The following is a 15,532-nucleotide window of genomic DNA, read 5'->3' as shown; positions in this document are numbered from 1 at the left end:
AAACGACATAGTTAGAAAGTGGCAGAGCTGGGAGTCCAAGCAGGACGGTTGGTCTCCAGACCCTGGGTTCCAGAGCTGGCCAGAGTTCAAGGATGATGAGGTGAGAGAACAAAGAATTCATATTTCTGGTTTATACTCAACTATTATTTCTTTTTTAAGAGAAGTTCTGATTCCTATTTTAATCATTCATTTAAATGATTAAGCACGTATAAATCACTTATGCTTTGAGGATTAAGACTTTGTGAAGTTAATCGACCAGATATAAATAAGTGTGCTGTTATTCTAGAACCAGAAATGAGACATTCAATTAAGAAAGGTGGCATTTGTGAACTTCTGCGGAACTTTCCCAATCCCGAAGAACAGAGGATGAATAGGGGACAGCGACTGGGATCTGCAGAGCAGGGAGCCCTGCCACCATCACTCCCTCTCAAGTGCGTAACATGCACCCTTGTTAAAACGACCTCTGGAGCCTGGTCACTATTTGTAAAGCACTGTAATCTGTCATGAGCCATGAGGGTCTAAGTTGGACTTGAGTGTTACCAAAGTGTTGGGCTAAGTGTTGCCTATTTAAAAAGAAACGTTTTGGTTGGGGGGAAACGCTGCAGATGAATATGTCGCATAATTGGATATTGGGGATAAAGGAGATAATCGAATTTTAGGTCAACAAATATTTTTTGAGCACTTTCATTATGCAAGGACTGTACAAGGTGTGTAAAGATCAGCTGGAGACATCCCCGATCTCAAGGCACTCACATAAATATGTGGAAAGCAGAGAGATGTGACAAGCCCACAAACAATAACATAAATTAGATTGACCATATTATGACAATTGCAGACAAAGTACTATGGATAAAGATGTGCCCAGGATTCACCAGGAGGAAGAGGTCTCGTACAGTCTGGGATGAAGAGATGATATTTTAGGGACTTTTATGGGCACGGTAAAGGGTTGTGGGCATGCGGGCACTCTCTCTCACCCTCTTCCCCTTGCCCAAGCTTGAGGTTGCAAGTTCAAGTCTCACCTCACCCTCACTGGAGTCTGGTGGAATGATGCGGGTGGGTCACCCCTCAATTGGGCTGGGGCTGAAATTCTCTGCTGCTGCTTCTGGCTCCATCCAAACACTTCTACTGTCTGGGTAGCTCTGCAGTCACAAGAAGAGGGTATGGATTGCTACCAGAATGTTTTGCTCCTTGCAGAAGCCCAAAGAAACTCAGCCTCTTGTTAGAGAATCAGGCGTCCTCAGGAACATGAGATGAAGAAGGGGTCTATGTTTGACATCCACGGGAGTGGAAACAGAATGCTAGTCTGGAAGGAAGGAGAAGTAGAAGGAGGTAGAAAAAATCAATTTATAAATAACTAACCCACTGCCTACAAGGACTGCATGATAAAAAAGCTGTTTGGTTGGTAGGAAGGTTTAAAGAATAGGCCTTCCTTTTGGGTTCCTAACTAATGCTGTCATATGAGTTATTTCTGCTAACGTGTTCACTCAAGTTTACATGTTACATTGAGACAGATGACATCTTTCTCTGACAACAGTCAAGACGATGACCAGCTTTTCCACTGTATTTGTGATTTTAAAAAAAAAGACCATGGATAGGGACTTTAGAATCTCTTTAATGCACACAGATAACAGCAAACACAAGAACTGATGGCCTCTATGCCTCACCAGTTATTTACAGTTTTCTTCATGAAAAAAAGAAAACTTTCCAGGAGTAAATGTCTATTGTATGATAGTATGTACCCACTTTGTTTACTGTGGAATCTGCAGACCACATCTTATGTTATAATGAATAATGTTTAAATGTACTTGATGTGGTCAGTTAATGAATAATGCAGTTTCTGTGTATTAGCCAATTTGCCAATTATGTTTTATTAACATCACCAACTCGGAATTCTTATGTAAAAGTCAGTAAAACATGTTTGAGTGTATAGTTCCTCTGAGTGCCCATGATAATGTTATTAAACCTGAGTTACTGAGCTTATGGGTCACGTTTTCATCTGAATTAATATGATTCAGCCTGCAGGCAAAGAAGATATTAAACTAGGGTTCCTCGGAGAAATGGCTAATTCCAGGGCTGGAAGCAGGAAAATATAACATGAGCCTCGAACAACTTGGTATGCCAAAAAGTAAGGATGCGATAAAAAGGACGTAGGAACCAGGTTGAAGGGGCTCCTAACTGACCAAGTACAGGACAGTTTGAACATCAAAACAGAACAAAAATTATGTATTATATCCTATAATCCGTGGAATAGAATACAAATTCACAAGTCCACACTAAGTAAATGAAGACAAAAAGAAAGTGATTCCTCACAGCAGAATGCTAACTAATTAATGTAGAAAAAACGATAAAGTTAGAAAGTCACTCTTATAACCATCTTAGCAATAACTGAGTCAAGGTAGAATTATCAATGGCTGTGAAAAGTAGGGTGAATTATGAAGAACAAAAGGATATTTACATAGACTCAAAGTATTTTACAACAGATTACTTATAAATTACAGAGGGGGAAATAGTGATTTCTGGTGAAGAAACCTGACAGACACCACCTTAATCAAGGGATCAAAGTTAATATCACCAATAATGGAACAAATGGACATCGTGTGTCACCCGATGTGACATACTGGGGAAGAACACAATATCACTTATGAAGTATTTTGCCCAAAATTCATAAACTAATGTAATCATGAGAAAATATCAGACAAAACCAAACTGAAGGACAGTCTACAAAATAATTAACCTATAATCTTTGAAAAGCAATGACGTGAAAGATAAAGAAAAATTGAAGAACTGTTTCAGATTAAAGGCAAGTAAAAAAACCGTGAAGACTAAATACAATGTGTGATTTTGGAATAGGTTCTGGATTGCGGGGAGGGACGGTGTGGGAAGGGGGTAGAGGGATTGCCATAAAATTACTGAAACAATTGGCAAGATCTAAATATGGACTATATAGTAGATAATAGGATTAAGTCAATGTTAGATTTTCTGACCTTGATGTTTGCACTGTGGCTATTTAACAGACTGCTCTTGTTCTTAAGAAATATACTGAAACATTTAGGGATGAAAGAGCATGATACTCTAACTCTCAAATGGTTCAGGAAAAGGCAAATATAGAAAAACGTTAACAGTTGGTGAATCTGGGGGAAGCTCAAGCCAAAGTTCTCTGTATTATTTTTGCTACTCTTCTGTACATTGGAGAGTATTGATGGTGCCTTAACATCACCTCTTGTCATGTTGTTTCGTGAGTCTACAAGACTCCTTTTGATGATGGTAACAGCTACCATCTCAGGAATCCTACTGGTTATCATCTCTGCCCAACATACTTCACATGACAATGTCTCATTTAACTTTCACCACAATATAGTGAGACAATTACTGTCATCCCAGTCTTACTGATGAGAAAAATGGAGCTTGAGAAAGGCTAAATAACGAGTTAGATCAGATGACTACTCAGTCAATATTCACACACACCGCCCAACCTCCATAAGTAAAGTATACTTTCACCATCCATATTTGTTGGGCTAGGGCCATGGGATTTAATTTAGAAAAAGGATGTTAGTGGAAAAGACCTGAGTAGAAGCTTAAAATGTGATTGCGTGGTTGGGCTTGCACTTTTGTGCCTCTGCTGTCACTATGAGAAAAACACGTCTTGGGTAGGTGTTCAGCGTACAAGGTCCAAGGAGGATGAGAAACACGTGGATCTAGGCCGAACCTAACTCACAGCTTGAAGACCAGCCCAGCTGAGCCCAGACTAGATCAGCCAACACCAGGGAAACTCAGGGGTGCATGTTATGAGTTGTTACTGAGTTTTAGGGTCATTTGTTACATAGCACTGTCATGGCAATAGGTAACTGATACAGCAACATGTCTGGAAAAGCACAGCTAATGAGAGTTGGAGCCAGGCTGCTCAGCCAACCAAGTTCCTGTGGTGGCTCATACCAGTCCTCTGCTGAAGAGCGTTTCCGTGTATGAACAGCCTTGCTGCTGAGAACGATCATCCGTGACCTGAGCACTCCTGACACTTTCTGAATCATAAAATAAAAAACGATTATAGCAAAAATTGCAGGTGTGTTTTGTCTTCATGTTTTACTAATTGATAATCATGGCATATTTAATTAACTTTCCTGTTTACCAGCCTGGTTAGATGGTACTACCATTTTTCAACGTCCATAACCATCAGAAATATTCAATATACATAGATTCTGAGTGGTACGACGTAGAGGCATTGCTTGAATAATCACCAGTCTCTCACGTCAGATGGAAAATCAATTCTGTAAAAACTGGAATGAATTTTATAGCAAGGGTTTTTACTCATCTGTGTCCTAAGACACAAGAGAATAGATTTCTTTGGATATTTTGAGTCTCTGGTTTCAGTCTTACTCAGAATCCAAGACGAAAAATTACACCTGCTCTCAAATTTTAGATCCAAAGCAAATTTCTAATTTAAATCTAAAGATAAGATGTTTGTTAGATTTTCCCAATTACTGAAAATATTCCTACATTTTTGCTAAAATATTGAAAACATTTTCTCTTAGAATAACAAAGGAATTTTTTTTTCCAGCAAAGGAGCTTTTCTTTTGTTTTTTTAGTTGCATTTACCTCAAGACCAAATCCTGTCACAAAAAAGTGCCCAGAATTGTAGCACAACCGTTGTAATTTGACTCTGTACCCCACTTCAGTTGTGCACCAGTGCCTGAACCTTTCAGCAGGTCTACCTGTGTTGCTGTCACAAAGTCACAAATTTCTGGTAAAAGAAGTGGCCACTGCTAATTCTTTGGGGACAGTGTTGTCAATATCCATTCAAATGAGAAGAAGGGGGGGAGGAAGGAAGAAGAGGAGAAGAAGAATTAAAAATAGAACAATTGTAAAGTTAATGCTCTGTCAGAAATATGCTATTGCGTATATGCATGGGGTGGGAAATGTACTACTATGAGATTTGGTTTTTTGACTCTTTAAAATCTCTAATACATAAACATACAGGTGATCTTCCTAAAACATAACCTTATTTTCTAATAGGAAAGACTGATTATTTCCCTCCTGTACAAAAGAGGCAAATTATTTGCAGAAACTGAGGTTAAAAATAGCTCTGGTGATATTGTCTACAAAGCTGAAAAATGCTCTTTTTTGTTTCATAGTCTCGTTAAAGAGAGAAAGCAGAGGGAGTGTGAAATGAAGACTGAGAAACCACACACTCTTTCTAAAAGAACACAATGCAAGAAGCTCCCCAATGATTTAGGAAAATAAAGTCGATATTTGAGCTAATTTCATAAGAATGAAGCTTCAGTAAGTGACTAAATAGATACAATTCCTTTTTAGGGGATAGATGGCATAGTCTCCTCTTACGCTTTCATGAAAAATACAAACTCTTCTGCCGTCTTAGCTGGAAAAATGGTACCCCCTGCTCAAAAGATTGAAGCAGAACTGTTGATCAGGGCCTGAGGAAGTTCCAAAGAGATAGGATGGTCCCCTGCCTCCTATTCTTAATTTGTCTTTGCAGCATGTACACGAATCACCTTAGATAAGAAACATATCCACAAAAAGAGGAATAATGGGAGCACTTTTGACTTATCAAAACTCTGATCCCATTTAATAGCCTCCAGTTTTTTCCTAGTAAGAGGAGATCATTTTTATTTTTATTTTTATAAGAAAGGAGGTCAGGAAGCTGGACCTGTGGTGCAGTGGTTAAATTTGGCGTGCTCTGCTTCAGTGGCCCAGGTTCACAAGTTCGGATCCCAGGCGCAGACCTACACCACTCGTCAGCCATGCTGTGGCAGCTTCCCACATATAAAGTGGAGGAAAATTGGCACAGATGTTAGCACAGGGCTAATCTTCCTCAAGCAAAAAAAGAGGAAAATTGGCAACAGATGTTAGCTCAGGGCTAAACTTCCTCAGGAAAAAAAAAAAAGAAGGGAAGGAAGTCAGTGCTTGATTTTGCAACCACTGCAGTGCAATAATATTTAACAAATACTTGAAACTTTAAATGAGGTGTAAACCATATCAGCAGCAAATGTGTGTCTGTGGACTGCTTCATGAAGCAAGATACGGGGCTCAATAAAAACTCAGAAAATACATAAGTTATCCCACAATGGTGTAAAATGTATCAGAAGAAACTCACCAACAAACTGGTGGAACTAATATTATGCAGATTAATTCAGAGTCCTGGACATCAAAGAAGTCATAAAAACATGTCTAACAGGAAGAATCCATTATGCCATCTGGAATTCAGATTTCTAGTTCCAAACCAATTGGTAGCATGAATTAATCTTTTTAGTGGAAATAATCTGCTATAGTCGATAAATAACAAAATATGAAATAGTGGTCACATATGTTACACAGAACACAGAGGCCCATACATAATACTCTCACAACACTAAACCATAGTTACCTGAAAAAGAATATACCTGAAATACGAATTGATAGACATTTTAGCACTGCAATAAATATTGCCAATTACATCTATTATATACTATTGATAAGTGTGGGTTAAGGATCAATCCATCACATTTTCAAGGTTTATTTTCCCTTTTTGAATTAGGATTTAGAAGTGACGAGACGTTGCACTCTGCTTCTTTGAAGAGGCAATCTCAATTGGAAGAACAGGTGTCGTGTGCTGAGCGCTTCCTCGATGCCAGGGAGCGGGCTGAGATGGTGCAGCCAGGATCTGAACTAAGCAGTCTTAATCCACCTCTCATCCACTTAACCTCCCAAACACACATTTGGAGAGTGTGATTTCACAGCTTTCTCCTCCTAAAATCCCTTCCTTGGCTCTAGCTAGCAGTGACTTTGACGTCTTTTATCTCTTTCTGCACCCTAAGAGACGGATAAATGCCTGGGATGGGGAAGGAGGCAGCAGGTTGGGGGATGGCTGTGGAGATAGACTGCCTCACACCTCCTCTACTGGGAGTTCTGGAGTGGGTGCGCCTGCTCTGGTGTGTGCGACTGGGGAGGTAGCCACTGTCAGTGTCCCAAGAGGCTGAAACCGGCTTCACCTCATCTGCCCCAGTCAAAGGATGCCATCGCCTTCCACATTCCCTGGATAGCAGGGTAGTAGCATCTAGTTCTGGTAAGGGATAGTCTTCCAACAATAGACAGGGAGTTCACACATCCTGAATAGATCTGGTACAACTTGTCTTTCCTGCTCTCACTTTCCTGGTACAGCAATTTCCTCCTCACTTAATTTAAGTGGCATTAAATCCTTTCTGCAAAAGGGTTGGACATAAATAAATAAAGCACCTCTTTGAGGCAATGGAGCTGGTTTGCCTACCTCATTCATGCCACTGTTTATTTAGTTACCAGGTTGAATGTCATCCAAACTCAGAGTTCAAGAGCTTGGTTTCAAACACTAGTTGACATAAACAGATAGGAAACTGAACGTCAGATTGAAGTGGCTGAATTACTCTATGCAACTCTGGAAGAGCTTCTGTCTTACCATTTTGCTAAATATGACTTCATATCAAATAGTTTATCTTCTTTAACCAGAGTAGGTGGCAGCCTAAGTGATCATTACCAGTGCCTGAAACTACTTAACTGGGAAAGGTCTTGTATACACAAATTAGAGAAATACTTGAAATGTCCCACTCAGCCAGTGACACCTTGATTCAGTGCTACAGTAAATACAAATTATTAGTAACACACTGAGAAAGAAGGGGAAAGGAGAGAGAAATTCTGGTGCCCACAGAGGGTGGGGAAAGAGAATACCCTACTAGACAGTTAACGTCTTAAAATTACTCTATTATTGACTATAGGCCTAATAAACATTTTCTCAGTAAATGAAAAAGTGAGTGAAAAATGGAAGAAGGGTGAGGGGAGAAGTTTTTAAAAATGGAAACTGATTCTACTTATTTGCTTTATAAAGAATAGGCAACAACAAAGCTACAATAATCAAAACACTGTGGTACTGGCATAAAGATTGATATATGAATCGATGGAATAGAGTTGAAGTCCAGAAACAAAACCTTACATTTACGGACAAGTGATTTTTGACAAGAATTTCAAGATAATTCATGGGGAAAGAATAGTCTATCCAACAAATGGTTCTGGGACAACTAGATATTCACATGTAAAAAAATGAAGTTGAACCCCTACCTCACACCAACCACAAAAATTAATTCAAAATTCATCATAGACCTAACACAGGAGCTAAAACTATAAAACTCCTAAAAAACATGTATAGAAGTAAATCTTTGTTACCTTGGATTAAACAATGATTTCTTAGATACAAACTAAAAGCACAAGCAATAAAAGAAAAAAATAAATTGGATTACATCAAAATTAAAACCTTTGGGTGGCTGGCCCTGTGGTATAGTGGTTAAGTTCATGCACTCCACTTCAGCAGCTTGGGGTTTGAAGATTTGGATCCCAGGCATGGCTCTACATAACGCTCATCAAGCCATGCTATAACAGCATCCCACATACAAAATAGAGGAAGATTGGCACAGATGTTAGCTCAGCGACAATCTTCCTCAAGCAAAAGGAGGAAAATTGGCCACGGATATTAGCTCAGGGCCAACCTTCCTTACCAAAAAAAAATTAAAACTTTTTTTGTGCTTCAATGGACACTAGCAAAAAAGAGAAAAGACAACCTACAGGATGGGAGAAAGTATTTGCAAATAATGTATCTGACAATGGATTTATATCTAGAATACATAAAGAACTCCTACTAATTAACCATTAAAAGTCATATAAACCAACTTAAAAATGGGCAAAGATTTGAATAGACATTTCTCTGAAGAAAATATGCAAATGGCCAAGAAGCACATGAAAAGATGCTCAAAGGCATTAGTTATAAGGGAAATGCAAATCAAACCACAATGAGATAACACATCATACCCACTGGGATAGCTAAAATAAAAAAGATGACAATAACAAGTGTTCATGAACATGTGGAAAAATTGGAAGCCTCATTCGTTGCTGGTGGGAATGTAAAATGGCACAGCTGCTTTGGAAAATAGTTTGGCAAGCCCTCAAAATGCTAAACATAGAGGTACCATCTGATTCAGCAATTCCATTCCTAAGTGTGGACCCAAGAGAACTGAAAACATGTGTTCACACAAAGCACTGAACACAAATACTTATAGCAAGATTATTCCTAATAGCCAAAAAGTGGAAACAACTCAAATGCCCATCTACTGATGATGGATAAAAAAGATGAGCTTGTTTAAAATGAAATATTATTCGGCAGTAAAAAAAGAGCGAAGCTCTGATGCATGCTACACTATGAATGAATCTTGAAAACATCATGGTAGGTGAAAGTTGCCTATAGCATATGATCACAAATTATATGATTCCGCTTACATGAAATGTCTAGAATTGAAAAAATCCATAGAGGCAGAAAGTAGATAGTAGTTCCTGGGGCTGAGGCAGGAGGGAGTGGGGAATTTCTGCCAACGTATATGGGGTTTCTTTTAAGGGTGATGGAAATGTTCTAAAATTAAGTTGTGATGGTTGCATGGCTGTGAATATACTAAAAACTACTGTACACTTTAAATGAGTGAATTTCATAGTGTATGAAATATATCTTAAATCTTATATCTTAGAAAAACTTATGTAAATCTTAAATCTTATAAAAACATACTTTGGCATAGGATCTATTAGGAAAAAATAGATCAATCTATTTAGGAGTTAATTTTCAAATTTGGATTAAGATATTTTGGTAGACACTGTGAGTTGGCTACCCAAGAACCATTCTCCTCTTCTTTCTGGGAGCAGAATCTCAATTTTGTCCAGATAAGAGGCAACAATGTGCCTGATCTCAGATGTGTATTGATTGGCCTAACTCGTTGTCAGTCATGGTACCCTCATTCACCTTTGACAGTGATTGGCTCAGGGGTGGCAGGTGACCTGGTCCTGGCCGTTGACACAAAAGAGAAATCATCTGAGAGTCTTCATGAGATAAAAAGTTCAGGATAACCTTTTCCTGTCCATTCCCTGCTTTTTGACTTGATTTAGTAAGGAAGTAATGCTTGTGGGTACATAATCATGAGAACAGAGAAGCCACCCCAGGGTTGCTGTGTTAACCATCTCTGGAAGCACCTACCTCCAGAGTTCTGGTAAAATGAGATTTATTAATAAACCCCATTATTTAAACCACATTTTGTCAGATGTGGTATCTATTGTGGCCAAAAGCCTGCTAATAGTTAGATTTTCTCTTAAGTGGGCTTATTTGTGAATTCCTATAAAGTTACATTTTCAGTCCTACGTCAATGTTCTTCTTTAGAAGATGAAGTAAAATGGATCTAGATTTTTTCAGAAGACAAGCCTAGCACTTGTCAGTGGACGGTATAGAAAGGGAGCGTGTTACTCAGTAGGAGAAACAACCTTCGATACAGGAAGTGGATCAGAGGATTGGTCAGCCTTTGTTAGAGAGCAAAAGTGCTCATGAGGCTCGCCCATCAGGGATGTTAACAGGCATCAGCTGGGGCCTGGGCTGCAGCGTGCGTAAAATTCTAAATTCTATGTTTCTTAATTCTCACATAAAAAATTCTAAGTTCACAGACTCATTTTCATCCAGAAGATGAAATTAAGCTGCTCTGCTTTCAGACATGTTAATATTTTATAACTTTGCTAGCTTGAGCTCAAACTAACAACCAGAAGCCAGCTCTTAATTGGTTTTGTCTAATTCTTTATGAAAATTCGAACCATATCTTAGCATTCACCAGTTAGGAGAATTTTATAAATTATTTTGGAAGTGAATAAGAAATAAATCATGATGGAAAGGCAGACATTTTAACAATTCTGAAAGAAAATTACCACTTTTCTTATTTAAATTGTCTATCTTAATAGAAATCAGGAAATACGTGAAAATATCTCCAATTGTTAGTGCCTTAATGGAATCTCTTTATAAACCTGTAGGCGTGGGATTTACACTTGTCTCATAATTGTGATTTAATTCTTTATATACACAATTGCTTTAAGCAATATAATTTGACCTAAATCAATGCAAAATTTAGCTATGAAATACTGAGGAAACCTCAAATCCTATTTAGTGATAGAATTAATGCTACAGAGGCAGATGTAACTGTTTTTTTTTTAACATTCAAATTTTATGATAAAAACACAATTGGGCAGTTCACTTCCAGAATAGCTATGTGAGCTCCACGTACCACTCATCAGTACAACAACCCTAGTGGTGACAATTATTTTTTGAAAAACAAAACAACCATTTAAAGCCTCATGAAATTGTCTTAAGGAAATGAAGAAACATGTATTCAAGAAATTCTACTAAATGTTGGTGAGAATAGAAGAATCTATGGCACTTAAGCCACAACCTGCTCCCCCCATCCAGCTCGACATGATGGAAGCTCTATTCCAGGTGGATGTGGCCAAGAAGATGGGGCTCTGTCTCCTGCAAGCTCTCAATCTATGGCTATGGTATCTCCCAGGAGGGACAGACCATCAGTATTTCTCATTCTTGTTCCTAGGTCTGTGTTGCAGAGGCTGAATTCCAAGCAAGTATGGCTGAGAGGTTGCAGGCTCCCTTCCTCCACCAAGTCCTCACTCATAGAGCAAAGGCTCTACCTCACATGCAACAGGCTGAGGATACAGGAGCTCTGATTGCCCTCATCCGCATTCACTCACAGGTCAGAGGTTCCACACCAAGAAAGGCAAGTTGAGAAGATCAGAGGCTACTGCCCCACCCAGCACCCTGTGCCTAAAGCAGCATGTCACTCAGAGAGAAGCAGGCCACTGTACCTGCCTTCAGCTCTGAAGCCATGGCTCAGAGATTTTGCCAACAAGGAGAGGCAGGTTGTCAAACAGAGAACTCTGAAGTCCTCCCGGAAATAACTGACTGCATTTGAAACAGAATGTGGGGAAACAGAAGCCTAAGGGCACTCTCAAAAACAATGGAGATTTTTGGTAGTAAACAATTCAGAGGAGGCTGGTAGCTTTATGAGAAATGAAGCTAAACCATAGGCCAGGTAGTTTCCCAGAGAAGACCAGAAAAAGATACAGTTAATAAGAGCACTCCTGGGATTAGAACAAACTTCCAAGACTGGCCTGAAAAATTATCCCTGGAAAGAGGCCTAAATTTAATCGGATCAGACTGTGGAGCAATGCATGCCCCCAAGGCATTGTCAAAAAATGTATATAGCAATTAGCGTGGCAAATAGTGAAGTCTAACAGCTGGGTTTGATACCAACAGGGGCAGACAGCTTGACTGAGTGATCAGGGAAAATGACAGTCAGAGAGAGCCCTGATAAAACTACTGTTATTCCAGGGCAACTGTGTACATGCCCAAGGCTGTGCCCTCTGACATCAGAGGCTTCACACTGCAGAGAAAGTAGACTCAAAACGTCCAGCCAAGACACTAAGCAGATAAAGAAGCAAACAACAACAGCATGCCCTAGCGTTGGGGAAAGTCAATAGCCAGAGTGGCTACAAGACATTAACAAAATTTCCAGTTTTCAACAAGAAATTTTGAGGGGGCCAGCCCCATGGCCGAGTGGTTAAGTTCATGCACTCTGCTTCGGCAGCCCAGGGTTTTGCAGGTTCGGGTCCTAGCTCAGACCTAGAACCGCTCATCAAGCCCTGCCGAGGCAGCATCCCACATAGCAGAACTAGAAGGACCCACAACTAAAATATATATATATAACTATGTACCAGGGGGCTTTGGGGAGAAGAAGGAAAAATAAAATCTTTTTTTAAAAAAAAGAAATTTTGAGACATGCAAAGAAACAAAAAATGTGACCCATACACAGGGAAACAAGCAGGCAACAGAAACCACCTGGATCCAGATGTTACACATAACAGACAAAGACTTCAAAACAGTCATTACAAATAGCCTCAAAGAGCTTCAGGAAACAGTGCTCAAAGAAGTAAAGGAAAGCATGATGACAACATCTCATCAAATAGAGAGTATTAATAAAAAAAAGTTATTTTAAAAAGAGAAGTATAGATTGTAGAGTTGAAAGGTACAATAACTTGAATGAAAAATTTATTACACTAGATTTGAACTGGCAGAAGAATCTGAATTTGAAAATGAATCAATAGAGATTATGCAATCTGAAGAACAGGGAGAAAAAAGAATGAAGGAAAATGAGCAGAACCTCAAAAAAATGTGGAACACGTTTTCAAAGCACAGTTCTTTAACGTACACAGAATGAGACTATCCGGAGAGAAGAGAGAGAAGGAGCAGGAAAAATATCTGAAGAAATAATAGCTGCAAACTTCCCATATTTGTTTTAAAAAAAAACCCACAAACTATTAACCTCCACATCCAAGAAGCTCAACAAATTTTGCAATAGGATAAACAGAAAGAGATCCACGCCTAGACGCATCATAGTAAAAATGCTGAAAGAGAAATACAAAGAGAAAAATCTTGAAAGCAATGAGAGAAAAACCATTTGTCGTGCACAAAGGAATCCTAATAAGATTAATAACTGACCTCATTAGAAACACGAGAGTTTAGAAGGTAGTGGGATGATATGCTCACAGTACTATACAAAAAAATCTGTCAACCAAATACATAACATCCAGCAAAACTGTCTTACAAAAATGAAGGCAAAATAAAGACATTCTCAGATAAATAAAAACTGAGAATCTGTTGCTAGCAGACCCATCTTACAAGAAATACTAAAAGAAGTTCTTCAGGCTGAGAGCAAGTAACCCCTGATGGTAATTTGCACATACACACACACATACAAAGAGCACAGGTAAATGTAATTATATAATTATAAAAAAAAACAGTATAAATGCATATTTCATCTCCTTTTCTCTCAACTGATTTAAAAAGCAATTACATAAAATAATCTGTATATAATTGTATTGTTGGGTTTATAACATATAGAAATATAATATATTTGACAATAGCCACACAAAGGAGGTAAGTGGGAGCAAAGTTGTACTGGAGTAAGGAAATTATACTAGATGATAAATTGAACCCACAAGAACAAATGAAGAGAACCATAAATGGTAAACAAGACAGCAAATATAACAAAGTCTATACTGATATTCTTGCTCTCCTTTATTCTCTTTCTTTAAAAGACATAAAATTATATTAAAAATATATTTTCTATATATCATATAATATATATTTATTATATATGTTATATAAAAATGTATATACCAGTAATAGCCCCAAAAAGAAGGAAGAGGGAATAGAGGTATATGAAAATAGCATTTCAGTATCTAAGTGAAATTAAGTTAGTGATAAATCTGAAATAGATTCTGATAAGTTAAGATGTATTTGGCAAGCTCTAGAGAAACCACCAAAACCCTCAAAAACTAGAGTGAAAAAAATCAAAGGAATTAAAATGTTACACTAAAATATATTCACTTAACGTAAATAAAAAGACACTTGGTCACATTCACTAATGCAAATGGACACTGGACAACTCAAACACTAAAAAGATGAAAAAACTTTTAATGAGAAGATGCTTCCCAAAAATATGGTCCAAGATCCCAATAAATTCAAGGATCTTTTTACAGTAGTAAGAAAAGCACAGTTCTTTATCCTTAAGAAGAGAATCTGGGGCCAGCCCTGTGGTGTAGTGGTTAAGTTCGCACACTCCACTTTGGCTGCCCAGGGTTTTGCCGGTTCAGATTGTGGGGGACTGGAATTGGCCACCCCAAGATACGTCTCTTTGGCATGAGGAATATTTGGGGCTGGTTACTTTTTAAAAAACTGAAGACAGGAAAGAAACTCTAAAAAGTAGAATTTACTTACCCTTTGTTAAGAAACATTACATTTGTAAAGGAAATCTCCATCTGTAAAGGTGTCTCCCTCACTATACCAGGAACAAGGGGAGATGACCTTATCTCTAGAAACTCTTAATCAATGCAGAAGGCAGGGACTTAAATCTGCATAATAATCTTACTCTTATTTACTGTACTTGTCTGGTAACCTCCCATAACTGACTCCCCCCACCCCCAAAATCCTCCTTTGTGTTCAGATGAAGATGATATTTAAGGTGGTGGCTTCAGCCATTTTGGTGAGTTGCTCCGGTTCCCCGAGCCTCTCCCATGTGTACATGTTATAAAGCCTTGTTTAATTTTCTCCTGTTATTCTGTCTCATGTGAATTTAATTCATTCTCCGGCCAGAAGGACCCAGAGCAGGTAGAGGAAATGTCTTCCTCCTTTACAGGATCCTGGGTGCGCACATGGCACCGCTCATCAGGCCATGTTGAGACTGCATCACACATGCCACAACTAGAAGGACCCACAACTAAAATATACAACTACATACTGGGGGGATTTGGGGAGAAAAAGCAATTTAAAAAGTTTTTTTAATTAGGAGAATCTATTGCTTATTCACTTCTTCCTTGCCACCAAGGGGATAATACAATTACGTAAATTTCTCACAATGACCCCACTGACTGAGGTGCAATGGAAGTGGAATTTTTGAATAGGAAGTAAATCAAATTGACTCAAAATATGGAGTGGAGCCTACATGAGGTTGTTCACACAGGATTCAGAACTTCTCCCTTTGGTACACATTGCATGTCTGGAAACATGCTGCAATTTTCAGGGAAGAGAAATTAACTCCACACACTTTTATGTAAAGATGGATCTATTCAAAGGCAGGTAATGCACTGAAGC

The sequence above is a fragment of the Equus quagga genome, chromosome 9 (assembly GCF_021613505.1).
Source record: "Equus quagga isolate Etosha38 chromosome 9, UCLA_HA_Equagga_1.0, whole genome shotgun sequence".
In the NCBI taxonomy this organism is placed as follows: domain Eukaryota; kingdom Metazoa; phylum Chordata; class Mammalia; order Perissodactyla; family Equidae; genus Equus; species Equus quagga.
Note: the sequence above shows the minus strand (reverse complement) of the source record.